General features: G+C 39.5%; 1 protein-coding gene across 2 annotated transcripts in view; it reads right to left on the reverse strand.

The window, feature by feature from the left end:
• fbxw7 (F-box and WD repeat domain containing 7) overlaps positions 1 to 17,820 on the reverse strand; it is a 163,648-nt gene that overhangs the window by 131,254 nt on the left and 14,574 nt on the right. For both annotated transcript variants that reach the window (XM_050044715.1, XM_050044714.1), the window contains exon 2: positions 7,389 to 7,465. The gene's annotated coding sequence lies outside the window, so the exon portion shown is untranslated. The remainder of the gene's footprint in view (positions 1 to 7,388; positions 7,466 to 17,820) is intronic.

Consider the following 17,820-nt stretch of genomic DNA (forward strand, 5'->3'; position numbering starts at 1 on the left):
GTGGTTAATCAGGTGGCAAATGGTCTCATTAATCTCTACAAACCAATTTGTGGTTGATACATTTAAGTGGGCTTGCAAATTATGTCAATTTTACAAGTAATTATGAAGCTCCCAAATTTTGACACACTGAAAGGAAAAAAACTGATTGAAGTGTGATCATTTATATATAAATTAAAGTGTGGTTCTTCGCTGTTTGTCTTACAGTTTGCATCATGCCAAAAAAAAGTAATCTATCTAGTTTCTGTTACAATCAATAAAATGTTTTATCTTACATTGGACACCTTTTTTTAAACTTCATAGCACTGTTGTTTTATTGTCTGTACTATTTTATTACGTTTTTACTATTTCAACTTGCACTATTTTAACTTGCGCGCCATACATCTTAGGTTCGCAGGCTCAGGGACTGTGTCATGCTGTATAAATGTTTGCGTTCTTTTACATTGTGTAATTTATCTATGTTGCCCCTCGATCCCAAAAACTGCTTTCTAATTCTGCCTTGCACAAGAGATGTATGGCAAAATGACAATACACTGAACTGATTGATTGATTGCATTCCCATCCTTTTCTTATTGGTCAAAGATATTATACAGTTAAAGTTAGAAAAAAAAAGACACAAACCAAAGATGCTCTCAAGCCTTTGTTAAGATATGGAGGTCCTTTCTGGATATTTATGACTCCAAAAGAACCCCTTGATAAAGAGTAGGGTAGAAGCCAGAAATGTCCCATTATAGCAGTGAGCATTTCCCCCTCTCCTCCACTCCTTTTTCCTTTGGTTTGAATAATTAATACAATAATTTGATTATCTTATCGTGTTTTCCCTCCTTCACCTTAATGTATTCTGTAACCTGTGTAATCCTTAAGGTGGGTGGATAGGGTGGCAGGGATGGCAGATTTTAAATACATATTTGATGAATAGTGCTTCATTGCAGAGGTGAAATCAAGTCAAATATACAGGTTTTGTATCTTTAACTCTTCTGGGGTAATTTTATAAAATATATTTTTTTAAAAGAACAAAAAATGAATATTAAAACAATGACACAAATTGGTGCTTTGTTAAACAAAACAATTCCTCAATATGACCACAACATTATACGGAGCTCACAGACAGAACATTTTGTCTGAGTAGGCTGCACTCTAGTGGAGAAAAGGCAGACTGTGGGTTAATTTCTCTCTACTTGAAACTATTAAAAGCATCAGCGTGAATTCACTGGCACATGTATTTTATCAGTTATTTTGATTCTCATCAGTAAAACCTTCAATGATGAGGTTTAACCTTTCACCAATAACACAAATAATTATAATTTCACTAATACATACGTGATATAACCTCAGAAAATTACACAGTGAAGTCGATTTGTCCGTCATCAGAACTCATCTCTGGGCACTGCGCCAGTCACCAGACCAAAAAGAGTTCCCATAAAGTCACAACTTCCTGTCTCCCCAACACAGGGACAAAGTAGGATTTCCTGTTTCTGACCTGATCTCGACGGCATGAATGACTGAGAAAGTGTTAACCACACCCTCAAAGGATGACACAGATCCTCACATCAATACCCATCTTTTCCTATTACACTTACAGAGCAGACTAAAAGCAAAGCAGTAAAATAAAAACACAAAAAAGTTCATTTGATTACAGATCCCCTGCCCAACATTCCTTATACAGAGAGATAAAATGTTCAACCATAAAAACATCATATAGAGCACAAAATTAAAGCTGCAAGCTAAAACCCAGAGGCTGTTGCTAATTTATTACCCATACCGTATCCTGTTTCACATTATAGAGTTGACATTCTTAGAAGAAAGTCATTAAAAAATGCAGTACACGTCCACATAACAATACATGACTTGTTATCACACTTACAAAGCCTGAAGCAAGTAGTGCTGACTGTCGTCACTGCTGACCTACTGTCACTAGGTCAGGCCTTACTGAAAAATACTGACCCACTTGGCTCACACTGGGAATAACTGTTCCTCTGTAGTGTATACAATTTGATGATATGTTTAAAGAAGATACATATGGCACCCCATTTACTTTTAATCTGCTACTGGCTGTTTACTTCAGTGATGTCCATTAGGACTCATGTGCATAGATTAGTCTTGTGCAGCCAGACTTTTTTACGCAGCACAATGTCAGAACTAGAAAAAGGTCTGGAAGCACACACTGTGATTGTACTATAGGGTTAAAATGCTCTGGCTTGTTTGTATTTCTTTAAACCAATCACAGTCATCTTGGGTGGCCCTCAACCCAGGATGCAGTGACGGTGCCCTTGCAAAATAGTGTCAGGGTAACTTGTTCTGGTGAACATTTGCACATGGGGATGCGAGCACTGTCATTAAAATGGCATATGTCGACTGTGTGATTCAACTTTTACTGATTCGGACTATACTTGCTATACTATACTATACTTGCTCTGAGTTCTGGAGAAGCTCACTGGACCACAGATGAGTTGTTGGCTATATGTGGTTCTTGCAGAACATTATGTGGAGTGGAGTGTGCCACAGGCCGCTGCCAGAAAAAAGATGTGGCAACTCAACTTTGACTGACCATGTCAGAAAAAGAATCAATAAAAAATCAGGAATAAGAGTCCTGTATGACTGACTACGGATTTTTCCAAGGTGCGCGCAAAGTGTTTTATTCACTGTAGATCTATATGTTAACCTCAAAATCAGAGGTCGGAGCTGGAAATGATACCAAAGTTGATCGCGTTCCAGTACAACAAGTCAGAAAACCAAGATGTTGTTAGCAATACCAGTTGATAACAACACATGACGCTGCATTTTGCACTTACAAACCTTGTAGCAACATGTACACAGATAGAAGTTGGACAGGATTGTGTGTATGGCCGTTTTAGTGAGACACAAATAAGACAGACTAGGGCTGTGCAATATGACGATATATATCGTGTGATATCGTTTCATATTTTGCTCTATCGTTTATATCGTTGTGACGCAAATTACACTTTTTACGACAATATTTTTCGTCATTTGGAGTCTATCCATCTTTTGCATAGATGCCGGTGGAGGGAGGCAAATTTTTATTCATTGGATTAAAATGTGCTATATCATGATATGTATCGTTATCAGGATATGAAATGACCTATATCGTGATATGAGATTTTGGTTATATCGCCCAGCCCTAAGACAGAAATGCTAATAAACTGTATATTACTACAGCTTTCACTACCATTGATGCATTGAGGCAGCCATATTGGATCATGAGATTGGGGTTGGTGAGGATCCTCAAATGGAACGCACCAACTTACTGCACGATCCAAATCTTCATTTTCAGCATGAATGTTGTTAGCTCTAGATAGTTGTTGTTTGTTGTTAACCATTGCAAAGGGGATTTAGAAACAATAACACAGATTGAGAAAGTGGGGGAAATACCGGCCTAAATCAGCCCGCCAGTGGCAGTTTATAGCCACAGTCTACATCCTGTGATTCTGACTATGCACTGATAAACATGAAGTTAATCACTAGCACAATATGTTAATGTTTAAAATGAGGGACTTACTGTAGTTAAAGTTCTTTAAACTTTCTAGAAATCTAAAATGTGCGTCAGCAGCGATTTTATTAACGTCCCCAGCTATCCTCTATTATCAATTGTGTGTACTCTCTTCTGTGGAGCAGGCAAAAGGCTGTACTGAATTATTTACAGAGAATGAGTGGGTGAGAGGTGTGGGACTGATTAGGGAGTGACACAGAGGATGGCTAAATCTCAGTCCTCTTCAAAAGTCTGCTTAGGAAGCAGTTTCAAATTCAAATTTTAAAAAGGACCTTTTCACAAAGTGACAGCGGTGCACTTCTCCCTGCAATGATTCTGCAGTCACCTTTCCACTGTAATTCACTTTTCTTTGTTTCCCGCGTGTTCAATCTAAAAACAAAAATTTCTTCCAACGAATGTAACAAGCAGAAACACGCACAGCTCAATAAGCAAATATCAAAGTAATTTGATTTCAGCTCTTTTTCCCTAGAAGTATTTGTCATTTCTGTCTGCAACAGGAGTCTTTCATATAGCAAGGGATACACATAGGGAAGTTGCACTTGGATGAAAATTCAATCCCAGACCATCATCCTGAATTATTCAAAACTCCATATCAAATTTCCTTTATCCGGTCCCTGAGACCAGGGTAACAGTTTTAGGGGGAAGACAATGTTAACATTTTGACATTTGAGTGCCAGTCCACACTTTAAAAATGCAGCAGCAAGCCAAGCAAGGCACTGCTATGTGCTATCACTTTACCTCTAATTCACCGGCGTGTGCCGAGGATGAATAATTCACAACTTGCACCACATTCATGGCTTTAAAGAAAGAATCCCCCTTACAGCAATGAGCTCTAAATACACCTTAAACACATTAACTGTATGATTTTGGCCCCTCAACCACACATCCATCTACCTGAAGGTACACAGTGGTCAATTTTTGCACCTTGACTTTACAAAAATGGGCCTTTAGTTTGAAACTTTACAGAAAAAAAGACATCTGATAAGTTTTCCAATACACAATAAAAGGTTTCCAGGAATTTCAGTGATCCCTACCAATGTCTAGACAAAAAAGTATAAAGCTACAAATCAAAAACAGCTGCAGTATTTATTATTTATTTTGCAGCTATTCATACGCCTTTTCAGCTCCCTGCTTCCACACACACTTCCACAAATGACCAACACACACACACACACACACACACACACACAGGATGCCTTTGAGTGAATTCACCTCCTGTTTGTTCATAACAACTCCCAACAACTTCCACTGTGTCTCGTGTGCAAGTGTGAAAGCTCTGCATCCTGCCTGAGATGCTGACAATGAAACACAGGGTGGGGCCTTCCGTAAATCCACGACAGCAGTCATGTTCCTGTCCTCCTTTTTTTCCATTTCATTAGATAAACACATGGCTTACACATCCTCAAAAAGGGAGTCAATGTAGGCTACGCAGTACAGACTGATGTGAAACATAAAAGACATCTTTTACTTCACGCTAGGCACATTATCACTTTATGTTATCAAATAAAACACCAGTATTTCAAACAAGAACAAGAGGTAGGGGACCAGAAAGGCAAAGGACAATAACACCAAGAGTAATTAGTCAATCAGTCAGTACATGACAGTCTAATCTTACTCTCTTACTGCAAACTTAACATATCTGGGTTTTGAAATGTTGGTTGGACAAAATGAGCAATTTGGAGACAGCACCTTGGGCTCTGAGAACTAGTGATGAAAATGTTTCAGCCCTAAGACAGACATGCTAATAAACTGTATATTACTACAGCTTTCACTACCATTGATGCCCGCAGCAGCCATATTGGATCATGAGATTGGGGTTGGTGAGGATCCAGCCATATTGGATCATGAGATTGGGGTTGGTGAGGATCCTCAAATGGAACGCACCAACTTACTGCACGATCCAAATCTTCATTTTCAGCATGAATGTTGTTAGCTCTGAGATAGTTGTTGTTTGTTGTTAACCATTGCAAGGGGGATTTAGAAACAATAACACAGATTGAGAAAGTGGGGGAAATACCGGCCTAAATCAGCCCGCCAGTGGCAGTTTATAGCCACAGTCTACATCCCGTGAGTGTGACTATGTACTGATAAACATGAAGTTAATCACTAGCACAATATGTTAACGTTTAAACACCAAGAGCAATTAGTCAATCAGTCAGTACATGACAGTCTAATCTTACTCTCTTACTGCAAACTTAACACACCTGGGTTTTGAAATGTTGGTTGGACAAAACGAGCAATTTGGAGACAGCACCTTGGGCTCTGAGAACTAGTGATGAAAATGTTTCACTTCTATGACATGTTGTGAACTAGAAATAAATCTGCAGGTTAAGTGATGTTGAAAACACCCTTTAGCTTCTGTATGTATGTAGATGCACCAGGCCTTCAATTCCAATGTGAACCTTCCATGGCAATATTAGACACCTAGAGCAAGTGACATAGTATAAAGAGCGAAACGTCCGCACAGAGAGGAGGTTGGGGTGGACAGGTGTGTGAAAAACACACAGGACTTTCACCCAATAGGCTGCTGTTCATGTCCCGTGTGAACCCAAAAGTCAGCGTCACTTTAACCCAAAGCATAATCTTTTCCTAGCAAAGTAGTTTAGATGCTGAAACCTACATTTCCTGTGAACATGCAAGTTTATTTTGAAAACGCACCGTATGCATGTAACAAGTGGAAACTGACAAGTAAAAAACTGATGCTACAGAGGTACCTTGAGCATCACAGTTTGAAGTGCAAGGGCCACTGACCAAGCTGTCATATTTGTCGAGTTGAGAGTGAGAACGTGTTGGTTAACAAGCCGTAGGAACTATAGTCACAGTATGCCTGTACAGCTCCAAAACAATCTTTAATCTACAACACATGGTTGTGCATTTTGGATTACTTACAAATACAAGCTGTATCATCTTTTACTACATCAGAGTCAAGAAGAAAAGTAAGTCATATTCACCAGTTCACTTCTGTTACTTAAGACATGAAATACAAGACTGTACAACAGCCTCTGTGTGATACTTATACTGATGTAAAGCACTTTGTGGACCCTTTTCATACCCCCCGTTTGAATCTTGTACAGTCATAATGTTAATTGTACATACTTTTTTTCTGGTCTTGAATGTTCATTTTATAAAATAGCCTGCTTTTGATCCCTTTCTGTAAAGCACTTATTCTTTGGTATCATTTCTACCTATAGGTTGAGCACTTATCTGTGGTGGTTGATGCCACAGTGAAGTGGGAATAAAATGTACTTCATAACAGATCCTTACATGGGAAATGTGTTGCTAGGAAACAACGGATTTCAAGCTTACATCCTATCAGCTGTTGGTAACTCCTAACAACAAACACCAACATGACATAAACTTGAGTCTGTTTATAATGTTTCTCAATGTGTTTGTGGATGTTTGAAAACTGTAAAATGATCTATACGTTAGCAAAAACAGACAACCCTACTTGGACGACTACCAGCCTACTTTTCATCGCCTTTTGAACAGAAGTGTAATATCCTTGTTTGCTTTGTTCACTGTTTGTCTTCCAGGTTTTATTTTCTGAAAACAAAGCTTGTGAACAAAATGCTGTTCACGCACAGAGAGACACACAGCCCACAGTCTGAGGAAAACAAAAACCATTGCAAGGAGTCTCATGAATGGCTGTTAGACATCTATAGCCTTTATATTTTGATCCAAACATCCAAACAAAGCTTCAGACACAGTATGATACGCCAAGGAGCAATTCAGATACACATGTGCACTATGACCCGTTCAAAACAACCACAAATCACACCATTCCTGTGTGTAAACCAACACAACAAGCACTGCATTGAGCACAAGTCACTCATAAAAACTTCCTGACCCCTGAGAAGTTCACACAGTTGCAGTGTTTACTTACAGTTCTCTCTGTCTGTCTTTGTTCAGGCCACAATTGGTCTTCTCCACTCCAGGTCCGACTCCAAGGGTTGATTCTTTCTGTGGACAAAGAGGGGAAAAAAAGAGCTGTCAGTGCGGCTATCTCAGAGGTCATCAAAGAGTTAACAGGCCATGGGGCCGTCTGGAATAGGAGAGGAGAATGCAGGAGTGCCGGAGTAGTGAGATAAAGATGCTGGGATTTCACAGTTTATTCTCCAAAACCCCGACAGAACACGCCAGCTCTTCAATAGGTTTGCCAAAAAGACTACAACAGAACAATTTAACAACCTGGCACAACATACAACACCTGCATCAGCGTGTAACAGTGAGTCACCACCACATGCGTCAGTTCTTCCTCTGTCTCGTCTGATGGGAAGTGAATAGGGGGAAGCTGCTGGCAAACCAGTGCACAGATAACAACATTAACAGGATGGTGCCTCTTTGCAAATTTGCAAATCGACCTGAAATTTGAATCCTCCTCACTTTTTGAGTAAGGAATAGGCATGTCCTGACCAAGGTTTGTTGGCCCAGATTCGATTAATTTAACAATGGGTATCTGCTGTAGTGTTGCACGGTATACCGGTACTAAAATAGTACCGCGGTACTAGAGTATTCCAAACGGTACTATACTGCATTTGGAATATACCAGTACTTTGAAATTGATTCAGTTCATTAATTTAGTTAATACCAGTACTTTGAAATTGATTCAGTTCATTAATTTAGTTAATTTATTTTCCTCAATTATGCACACAAACGCCTTTCTTGTTCCTATTGGAGCACAGATTGCACAAGTGGTTTGTATGACAACACCTGTATCAACATTCGCAGCTGGCGTACGTGAAAAAAGACACGAGAAAGTCTGCCTCCCGAAAGGAGACAACACGAGACAACACAAACTTGGTGAAACATTTGAGCAACCAAACCGTGATGTCTGTACCGAGGTACTTACCGAACCATGATTTTTTTTGTACCGTTACACCCCTACTATTTATTGTTCTAAAGGTTTGTAGCCAAAAGGACTTTTCCTTAGGAAAAGTACCGAAAAGTATCGAAATTCATAATGGTATGGGTACCGAAACAAAGATTTTGGTATCGTGACAACACTAATCTGCTGATTCAGAGTCCAATTGAACACTTATATTTACCCAAATATTTAGTAAAGATGTATTTGAAACATTTAAATAACAGCTACAGACAAGACCTGAAACAATTCCTCAAGAAACTCGAGTAACTCCATTACTGAAAATCATTAATTGAAATTATCTGAACTGAAGGTTTATTTAATCCAGATAATACAGTGCACTGTGTTTCACACTGATGATTATTACTATAGCACGACACACTTATGCTGTGGACATGTGACATGAAGAAGTCATCTCACAAGACATGATTTGATGGCATGGATTGCAAAGTGGAGGAAGAGAGAGAAAATAGCAAGGGGCAAAGAGAAGAGACAGGCCAAAAAATGACCAAAGTTGGAGATTAGTTCAAACTGTAACAAAACGGAAACTCTGTACGGTGCGTCTATTTAAAAGCCGATCTAGCCTTCCAGAATAGCACACCATCAATGCTGCAACAACACAACAGAAAACATCCAGTCTGTACATCCAGTTCATGGAGCAGACCCAACACAAGGTCACATAAACATCAGCATTTAACGAAAATCAATATGAGTGCTGCTCTGTGTCGTTGCAAAGTGAACAGTAACATTAAATGGACATAAACAATGCTCAGTCTCCCTCTAGGCTGTCAGCATCTAGAAGTCCCTGCTAATCCACCGGTTGACATGAAACCCAAGGACCCCTGCTGGCAAATGAGCGAGGAGGTCCAGGCAGCACGGATGGAAGTCAAACACCTTTCATCTGCATGAACTGCCCACACTGGGGCGGCACAGAGCTGGATGGAAATCAGCAAAGTTTCCCTTTTAAGAATGTAAATAAATATGGTAGCTGGTTAGGCTTTCACAAACACAAACTATGTTTTGTTTTTTTTTAGCGAAACTGAGCCAACTTTGGGACATAACGACAGAAAATAAAATGCTGCCGTCAATTCATGAAAGCCTGAGCTTCATTCATGTTGTTATTATTATAGTCACACAAAAATACACACACACACACACCAACTCCTCTCAGTGTGAGTGATTAAGAGAATATCCCAAAAAGCATAATATCAGGTGGTGCAAGTAGCAAGCAGGTGTAAGAAGTCTAATCATTGTATGCAATTTGACCGATAACCAAAAAAGTGGATTTTAGAAGGGATGGAAACCAACAACTTGCTCATTTATGAGACATGTCTTATTTTTTCTTATGTTTATTTACTATTGTTCTTTTATAAAGCATAAGTATTTCTTATCTGATTACTCAATTAATCAATAGATTAATTCGTAGAACACTTGATTGCTAAAATAATCAATAGCTGCAACCCTACTGGAGACTACTAACTCGGACACAATTTATTTTCACAACCTTCTTCCTCCAAATACTGGAAGTCCTGATTTAAATCTATAACGCTTCTATGCTTAAATTATTGTCATAAAATGAATGACTCATTAAACTGACGTGACACAGTTCGTAAACTCGTAAAAAGACATATCACTTTGTTGGGGTTCTGGAAACTACCTTTCACTTCTGGGCAAGATCTACACTACTACCACTCTGTCTGTATGTCAGAGTCCCTGTGATCAATCTGACACAATCCATTCGTTCATCTAACGAAATTCTCATCCTTAAATCAACACTGCAGAAACCGTGCAATAGTGAACGGCTCATTTCTAAACCCTTGAGTTTAATTTGTTCAAGAACAGTTCAAAACACAGATAAAGGTGTTTTAATATGAGAAATGGAGCTATTGGTTTTGGACAGCTGGGTACAAACATAATTAGACCCCCTAGACTCCCCAGCAGCGATGACGAAGAGCTGGCTTGTGCAGAGAGAATAGGATTTCTAAGTTGAAGTAAACAAAACTGGATATGAACTTCCAGTTCTGGGAAATGAACAGATGCCCAGACATGCTATCCAGCTGTTTGACATTTGATAACCGTGAGACAGAAAGACAGTCGACAGAACAAAAAGCCTCACAAATCAGGATTCTTATATAGGCTTTTTATTTGCTATGAAATGCAGAATTGGGAGTCAAAAAATGCACAAACTGAAGCTCTGAGTGGACAACGAAAAACGTGCAGAATCTGCTTCTGGGGTATCCTGGAGGCCTAGTGGTTGGGATGCAGGCAATGTGGCCGTGGCGTCCCCAGTTCTGTTCCAGGTGGAGACTTTTAATTCATGTCATACTTCTCTCTCTCCTCATGAAAAAAAGAATTGTGTATATTATTATTATTAAATTATTACTCAGCCAGGGTCACTGACTTAAGAGTAGATTACTAAGAAGGGATGCCACAGTGAGGAAAATTTCTCACCAGTTAATGAACAACACCTGTGTTACCGATCACACTGGACATTTTACAAGAAAAGATAATCGCTGTTCACATTTAATATCTGTAGAGTGCTAAGTTAATGTTAAATCAAATTTTACTTCCTGCTGCTTCACATTAAATCATTTAACTGGTGGAACAAGAGTTGGTTTTTATTATGAAGTAGTCACGGGAAATGCTGTGTGTTTATTAGTGAGATTAGCACTACCGCTATCATTCATCAAAAATGCATCTACAAAACAAGACAAAACTCATTTTCAGCTTTTTTTGACAGAGGATCAGTTTGAAATATTGCAGAGAGCAATGGAATAAGAAGGAGCAGCCACAGTGAGCTGGTGGATGAAGAGCTGCATGCGACTGACTGCAACCTGCAACTTTTCAGCGATGTATCCAACTCCTTTCTATCATTAACGTTATCAGGTTCCCTATTAGCATTAGGTTTACATCCCAGCTATTGCCAAATATTTTGCTTTTGGCTTTGACACCAAATCCTCTGCCATCGTTTTGTTGGTCAACTCTCCAAAAGTGAAATCTGACTCCTGCCACTCTGTGCTGCCACTCTGCTGCTGCTGTACAGAGCAGACACTGTGAGTTTATAATAGTGGCGTCTGTCGTCTGACTATCAAAACGGTGGGTAATATAATCTGTGTATGACTAAAACAACATCTAACACCGGTAACACCCACTACCCCGACAACTAAATAGGCCTATACACATATTTGTGATATACAGTGGGGGGTTATACTCGTGAGTGTGATCTCTTCACCTCTCTTTTAATTCAAACACAAAGGTTTGCCACTTCAGTTTTGCCCACTCGCCAGCCAACTCCTGTGTTCAGAATCAAAATAAGCCACCTTTTATCTCCTATTTCAGGAGGAATAACTCAAGAGCTTTCTAGGAAAAGTTCTGAATGTTTCCCAGAGGCCTTTATGTGAGACACGCACAGAGGTTATGGATGCCTGCAACTCCAGTCTGGGTCAGCTGTGTCGGGATGTGCCAAATAAAATGAGTCCACATGGAGGAATGCATCTGCCGTGTTTCCTGGCCTCGGTTCAGTTTGAGTAACTCTGGTCAAAATATGAGAGAAGCACTCGGTTATGCAACTTCAGTGAACAAAATCATTGCTCTCGTTGCTGGATTTGTTGCGGAGAAACAGTCGTGTTTAGGATGATCTCTGTTCGCCCCAAACTCATTTTTTGTTCCCCTTGGACAATGGAACGATGTTAGTCACTGAGCCCTGCTTTTTAGCCTGCACAGAATTGACGTGACAATAGAAAACTTCGGCCACTGCCATGGGTGAACATATCTTAGTGGCCAATAGACTAATGGCAGTCAACAGGCAAATATCGGCCAACACCAATGTTCTGCCAATAAATCGTTGTATCCCTGCTTCAAGTGAAATATGGACCTTTGGTTGTGGAAGCTTTAATTGTTTTGATTACATTATGAAATATCTGGATGGTGTAGAATAAAAGGATCATTGCTACATAATGAACAGTCTGTTAACATTATTAATAGCTGAATGGTAAATATTTTGGAGTGACAAATCCAATTTCAGATGCCTTTCCACTGTAATCTTAATATGCCAAAAACATTACACACTGTAGACTATAAATTGTTATTCCAACACGGTCGGACAAACCTGAGAGCTGTTACAACAATGTCTTTAATTCCTGTTGCAGGTGTGAACTTCGAGCCCAGTCTGGTTGACATGTTCTCACACAGCAGAGCAGTGAGCCTTACAGATTAATAATGAAACAGGCCTTGTCTAGTCACATTGGACCCGTGCTTAAGAGGTGACTCATCCTGGATTTAGTCAGCTTTTAGTTTTGGTTCCAAGCTCTGTGGTCCACATGAGAGTGTGGTTCAGGATATTTCCTGGGTGAATGAAAACCACAGTCTCAAACTGATGAGGATGCCAAGGGGGGAATATGCAAGCAGGGATGATGTATAAGTGAAAAGTAAAATGTGAAGGGGTTTCAAAACTCGGGGTAAAAAAGGCTCAAGAGCCACAGGTGAATCTTAAAATTAGCAACTATAACTCAGCTTAAACTGCACAGTATTAACTTGGCTCATGTGGCAACTAATGACTTTCTCTCGATATGTATGCTGAGGTGGGTCCAGCTAAAGTCAGGAACTGTCTGGAGCAGCTGCAAACTAGCCAGCAGTACAGAGAGAATGAAAGACACTTCATAAATCACAGCTGGAATGTAGCCTCATTTCCTCCCCGACCCCACCTTCTCAACAGCTTCTTCCTCCGATTCCAGGAGCTTTCTTCACCGAGCAACTGAGACCTGACCATCACAATCATGACACAATTTGCAGCTGTGAGTCCCAACAAAAAAAAAAAGAATTCTCTGAAGAAAACTAGCTCACATTTCAGTCATGCAGAGCAGGCGTTACAAAGCAAAACAGACACTAATGAGAGGAGGCAGAATTAATGAAAGGGTAAGATCATACATGTTGGGGTCGAGCTGTCGATTCAGAGTTGATTAATGTCACTGCTGCGAAGAATAATCATTTTAAGCTTTTGCAGACATTGTTCTCATCCTTTCAAGTTTCCATTACAGGTTTGAGTCGAGATTCTGAACCACTTTACTGGCTCTGCAAAGACTCACAACAATTTCTACTGATGAATAAAAACCTCTGCTGGACTGTGGTCTTTATCGTTTGTGATAGTTTGAGTTTTATTAATAACAGTGACAATAATGAATATAGCGGCGATGATGACGATGACATCATTAAATCATATTGACGTCTTTTCAGTCTTTTCATTGATGTTGCACTTTGAATGAACACTTGGTTTGATTAGCATCTCACACTGAACTGAATGAACTTGACACCGCCAATATACAGCAGTGTTTTCCACAAGTGCACACAATGTCCAGCTGGGTGAAGTAGTAGCCAGCTGGGCGGGTGGTCAGCACCCAGGGTCAAAATAATGACCAAAGACAGAGTTTGATGACGTTGTGAATTTGCTGACTTCATTGTTAAACAACTAATTGCCGTTTTATTTTAAGGTTAGGACTCCTTCAGTGTTTATCGTTCACAAGGTTTTGACGTGGGGGGAGCTGAGCTGCTGCTAGGGTTGGGCATCGTTAAAAAAGTTACAATACCAATACCAGTTCCATTAAAAGGATACTGATACCAATGGAGTACTTCTTTCAATACCTAAAGCAAATAAGGTGGCAAACATTTTGGTGGCATCTCGGCACACTCAATTGCCAATTCTGTCAAACACACAACATTCCACTGCACCAAACCGTGGACTGTATGGGTTGTAGCTGCTGCTGCTGCAGGAGTGTGAGCTCTGCATCGGGTACAGTTGCGAGAGTCCGTCCAGCTACACACACAGTGACATGACTAACTGTCAGCATCACACAGCTAACACTGCCTAATGGTTATTAACACATCTAATAACAGTGTCAGGCCATTCTGGTGCCGGTGTAAGTTTGTACAGATCTTTTAACGGCTCAGTGTTGGATGTTAGCCACTGCTGCCTATGTTAGCTTGTGCTAACCGAGCAGACAATGAACTGACTATTAGCGGAGAGCGGCTCCGAAGATGGCAGCAAAAGCAAGTTTGTAAGGATTTTTAAATGGAAGCCACTGCTGCTAAAGTTAACTCACGTCTCTGTAAGCTCCACACATCCGATGACTAAAATCCTTCATCTGCTTACAAGATACAGTTAACAACGACCAAGATCTAACAAGTGACAGTGACATGACCTAATATTATAAGACAGTAGTCGTCTGGAAATACTTTCATGTCTGGCTAATCAGCCAACAGCTGGCGCTTGTGGAAAACTCTGGTACAGTGAATGCAAGCAAGCTTTTCCTCATGCCACCGAGACAGACAGACGGACACACAGACACACACATACACTCACAAAAACACTTCCTCAACAGGCCAAACCAGGTCAATTGATAGGAAACAGTAGGCCACTTTTAGTATCACAAAATTTGATTTGATATTTAGCCTCATGCCTAATTTGCACCATATCAACGTTCAGTCTGCAGACATCATGTAGCCAAGGTTTTCCAACAAATAAGAAAGAAAAGCAACGAGTAGTCTGGTAGAACTGACAGAGTAGGGATACTCGCCTTTCGGCCCAAAAGAGTGCCAAGTGGTTTGCAAACCATTTTCAAATTCACAATGACAACAAACTGATTCACGCTGGGATTTTTTTGTACTTTAAATGTAAATAAAGTACCAGGGTGCATTAAAGCATCAAAATAGATCTTGTTTACAAAATCAAGTAACAGAGGAGGATCCCACAGACCCCCTTACACAGGTCCAGGCTAGAAATGCCCCTGCATACACCTGCACTGAAAATAATGACCATCAAAGAGGCTGAGTTATAGGCCTTTTAATGTTTATTGAAAGTCTGAAAAGTCTGCTTTCTTTATGTGAATTGATAAATGTAATGTGGTAGATTTCACAGCACAAGCTATAATTACTATAATTACTTTTGATGTTACAACAGTGGAAGGTAATTTTTTGATTGTAAACATTTAACTGTAAACTGGTTTGCAATGCCTACAAATAATGAGTCATAACGTCTAGAAATGAGGGTATAAAAATCACATCTAATCATTAAATAGCAGGTCTAAAAAATGTATTGTTCATATTTTTTTTATATCCTACATTTTAACGGATGAATAAATAACTTGCATGATACTGAGAGGGACATACACCAGCATAATGCCACAGAATAAACCTAACGAAGATGTACCTAACTTCAATGTCTTAACAGGTGAGTGATCTTTTATTCAGGGTGTGATACAATCTTTTCTTTTTCCTGTTATGCTAACAAGTAGTCCAACAGTCTAGTGAAGCTTATTATCAGAGGCCTCACTCATCTTTAGGTGCTTTCTTTCACAATTTGTATTTTCTCTGCATGACATCAGTCGTTTATATTAAATATTGATGGTACATTTGGCGAGATTTATCTGGCTTTGAATTACAAGGAAGACGTGCTTGTATAATGGTCTTTTTTCACTAGAGACAGTCAGTGACACAGAAATCCACAGGCGGACAAAAATGTTCTTAGAGAGCAGATTAAGAGGTGTTTCATCCCAGAGGAATCATGAGGAACCTGAGCAGCAACGTGCTGCTGCCATGGAAACACTGATAAGCCAACAGATGCCATGACTTTGAACATTACCAAAATACTTTGGTACTCTATCGAGCGGCCATCTATTCTCCATAACATTTATGGGATGCTCAAATCCACAGATCAAAACTGGCCAGAAAGGAACATTACCATTTATATAACAGCACTGTTGTGAGTAAAATGATTGAAATATAATTCCTGTCACTTTTAAGCAAGTTATCTGAGTAGCGTGACATTCATTATTACATTTTGTTTATACAGCTTGGGCCAAATGTGAGTCAAATTATGATTTTACAAAATCAAAGAGAAAAAAGTAATTGCTCTTTAATCAATCTGCCAACCACAAGGTCATGAATCAAACTGAATTACTGTGTAAGCAAACAGGGATATTTGATCTTTATAATTGCCATGTGATCATTCACAGAGGCACGCACAGGGTGAAACAAGATGTAATTAATCGCTGTGAAGTACACCAAGTAGTAAAATGCATTTTTTTAATGTAATGGGAATATTTCAATACATTAGAAAAGCACTGTTGGGCTTCTTCTAGGGCTGCCGCCTGAAAGTTGGAGATTCGGACCAAAAGTCGGAGCCCCCTCAGTCGACTGGGATTTTTCAAGTCGCGCAATAGTTTTGTTTGTTATTATTGTTTGTTTTTCATTAAGCATGCAGTGTACCTTTAGGGATGTTTTGGTCCCCAGATTTAGCTGTAGCGTGAGTGCTCCTCTCTTTCATGCTGTTCTCCAGTGCAGGCAGCTGCAGACCCAGATCCAGGGTGAGTCTGAGTGAGATGGAGGCAGCTGCCTGGTGGAAGAGAGGCTTTGCCGTGTCAGCTCCAAGATAACGTTATCTTCTGCCTCCTGCTTGTAAGTGGTGACTTAACAGCTCACGGAAACTTAATACAAGATGGTCTCTGGCTTTTGTTTGACATCCAGTGTCAGCAAAAAAAATGTTGCTGCTGCACGTTGATAGCCTGGTTAGCACACCTTGGCTCGGAGGGCTAACTTGGCTTATTTGCTATATCACATGAACAATGCTGTCACGCTGAACGTCCTGCCGAACCCTGTTCAAACTCTCAACCTCTTTATGGAAAAAAAGGAACCAACAGTCAAATCAGGGTGTCTACGGGTATCAAACAGTTAATTTAATGCCTTTTCAGACCCTTTCAAGACACCTTTTAACCAAATTTAGACCGATTTTTGGCAAAATCATATGTTACATATTTAGGCATTGCAGGTAGGTAGTATATATGTGGTCTTGTGCAGAGGTAGGTGTTGTAAGAATATGGTTATTAGAGTGAATTAAGTTGATCTATATTTTGCCAACAGGTAACTGCAAGTATGAAGAAAATAACAGTATTATAGTTTTGTTTTTTTAAAGATTTCTAACATTAGAAAAGTGGACCTTTACATACATAATAAGAAATTAAAAGATGTAGAAATTAAATTAGATAAAATATTTGTAGTAGTTAAGACCTCACAAATTCAAATTTAAAACTATTTAATGACTTTTAAAGCCTTATTGTTGTAACATTGAATTTAAGGCATTTTAAAGACTTTTTTAAGGACCTGCAGACACCCTGCAAATATTCGTATTGAATAGTGAAAATGCATTTGACTGACATAATTATGAGTCGGGGCCAGCCCTAGCTTCTACAGGATCTCTGATGTAGAGGTATTAAGGTGTCAGTTCATAATCTGTATCAGATCAGTGAGTTTAGTCAGTCAAACATGTCTGTATAATTGTAATTTTCACAGGAAAGACATAAAAAATAAGACTCCACCTGTTAAAGGCCATAATACTCCTACTAACAAAATACCAACAAGTTGCTTCAACCTTTCATCTTTTCAAGTTCCATGTGTACACACAAAT

Source organism: Epinephelus moara, chromosome 5 (assembly GCF_006386435.1).
Source record: "Epinephelus moara isolate mb chromosome 5, YSFRI_EMoa_1.0, whole genome shotgun sequence".
NCBI classification, from domain to species: Eukaryota; Metazoa; Chordata; class Actinopteri; order Perciformes; family Serranidae; genus Epinephelus; species Epinephelus moara.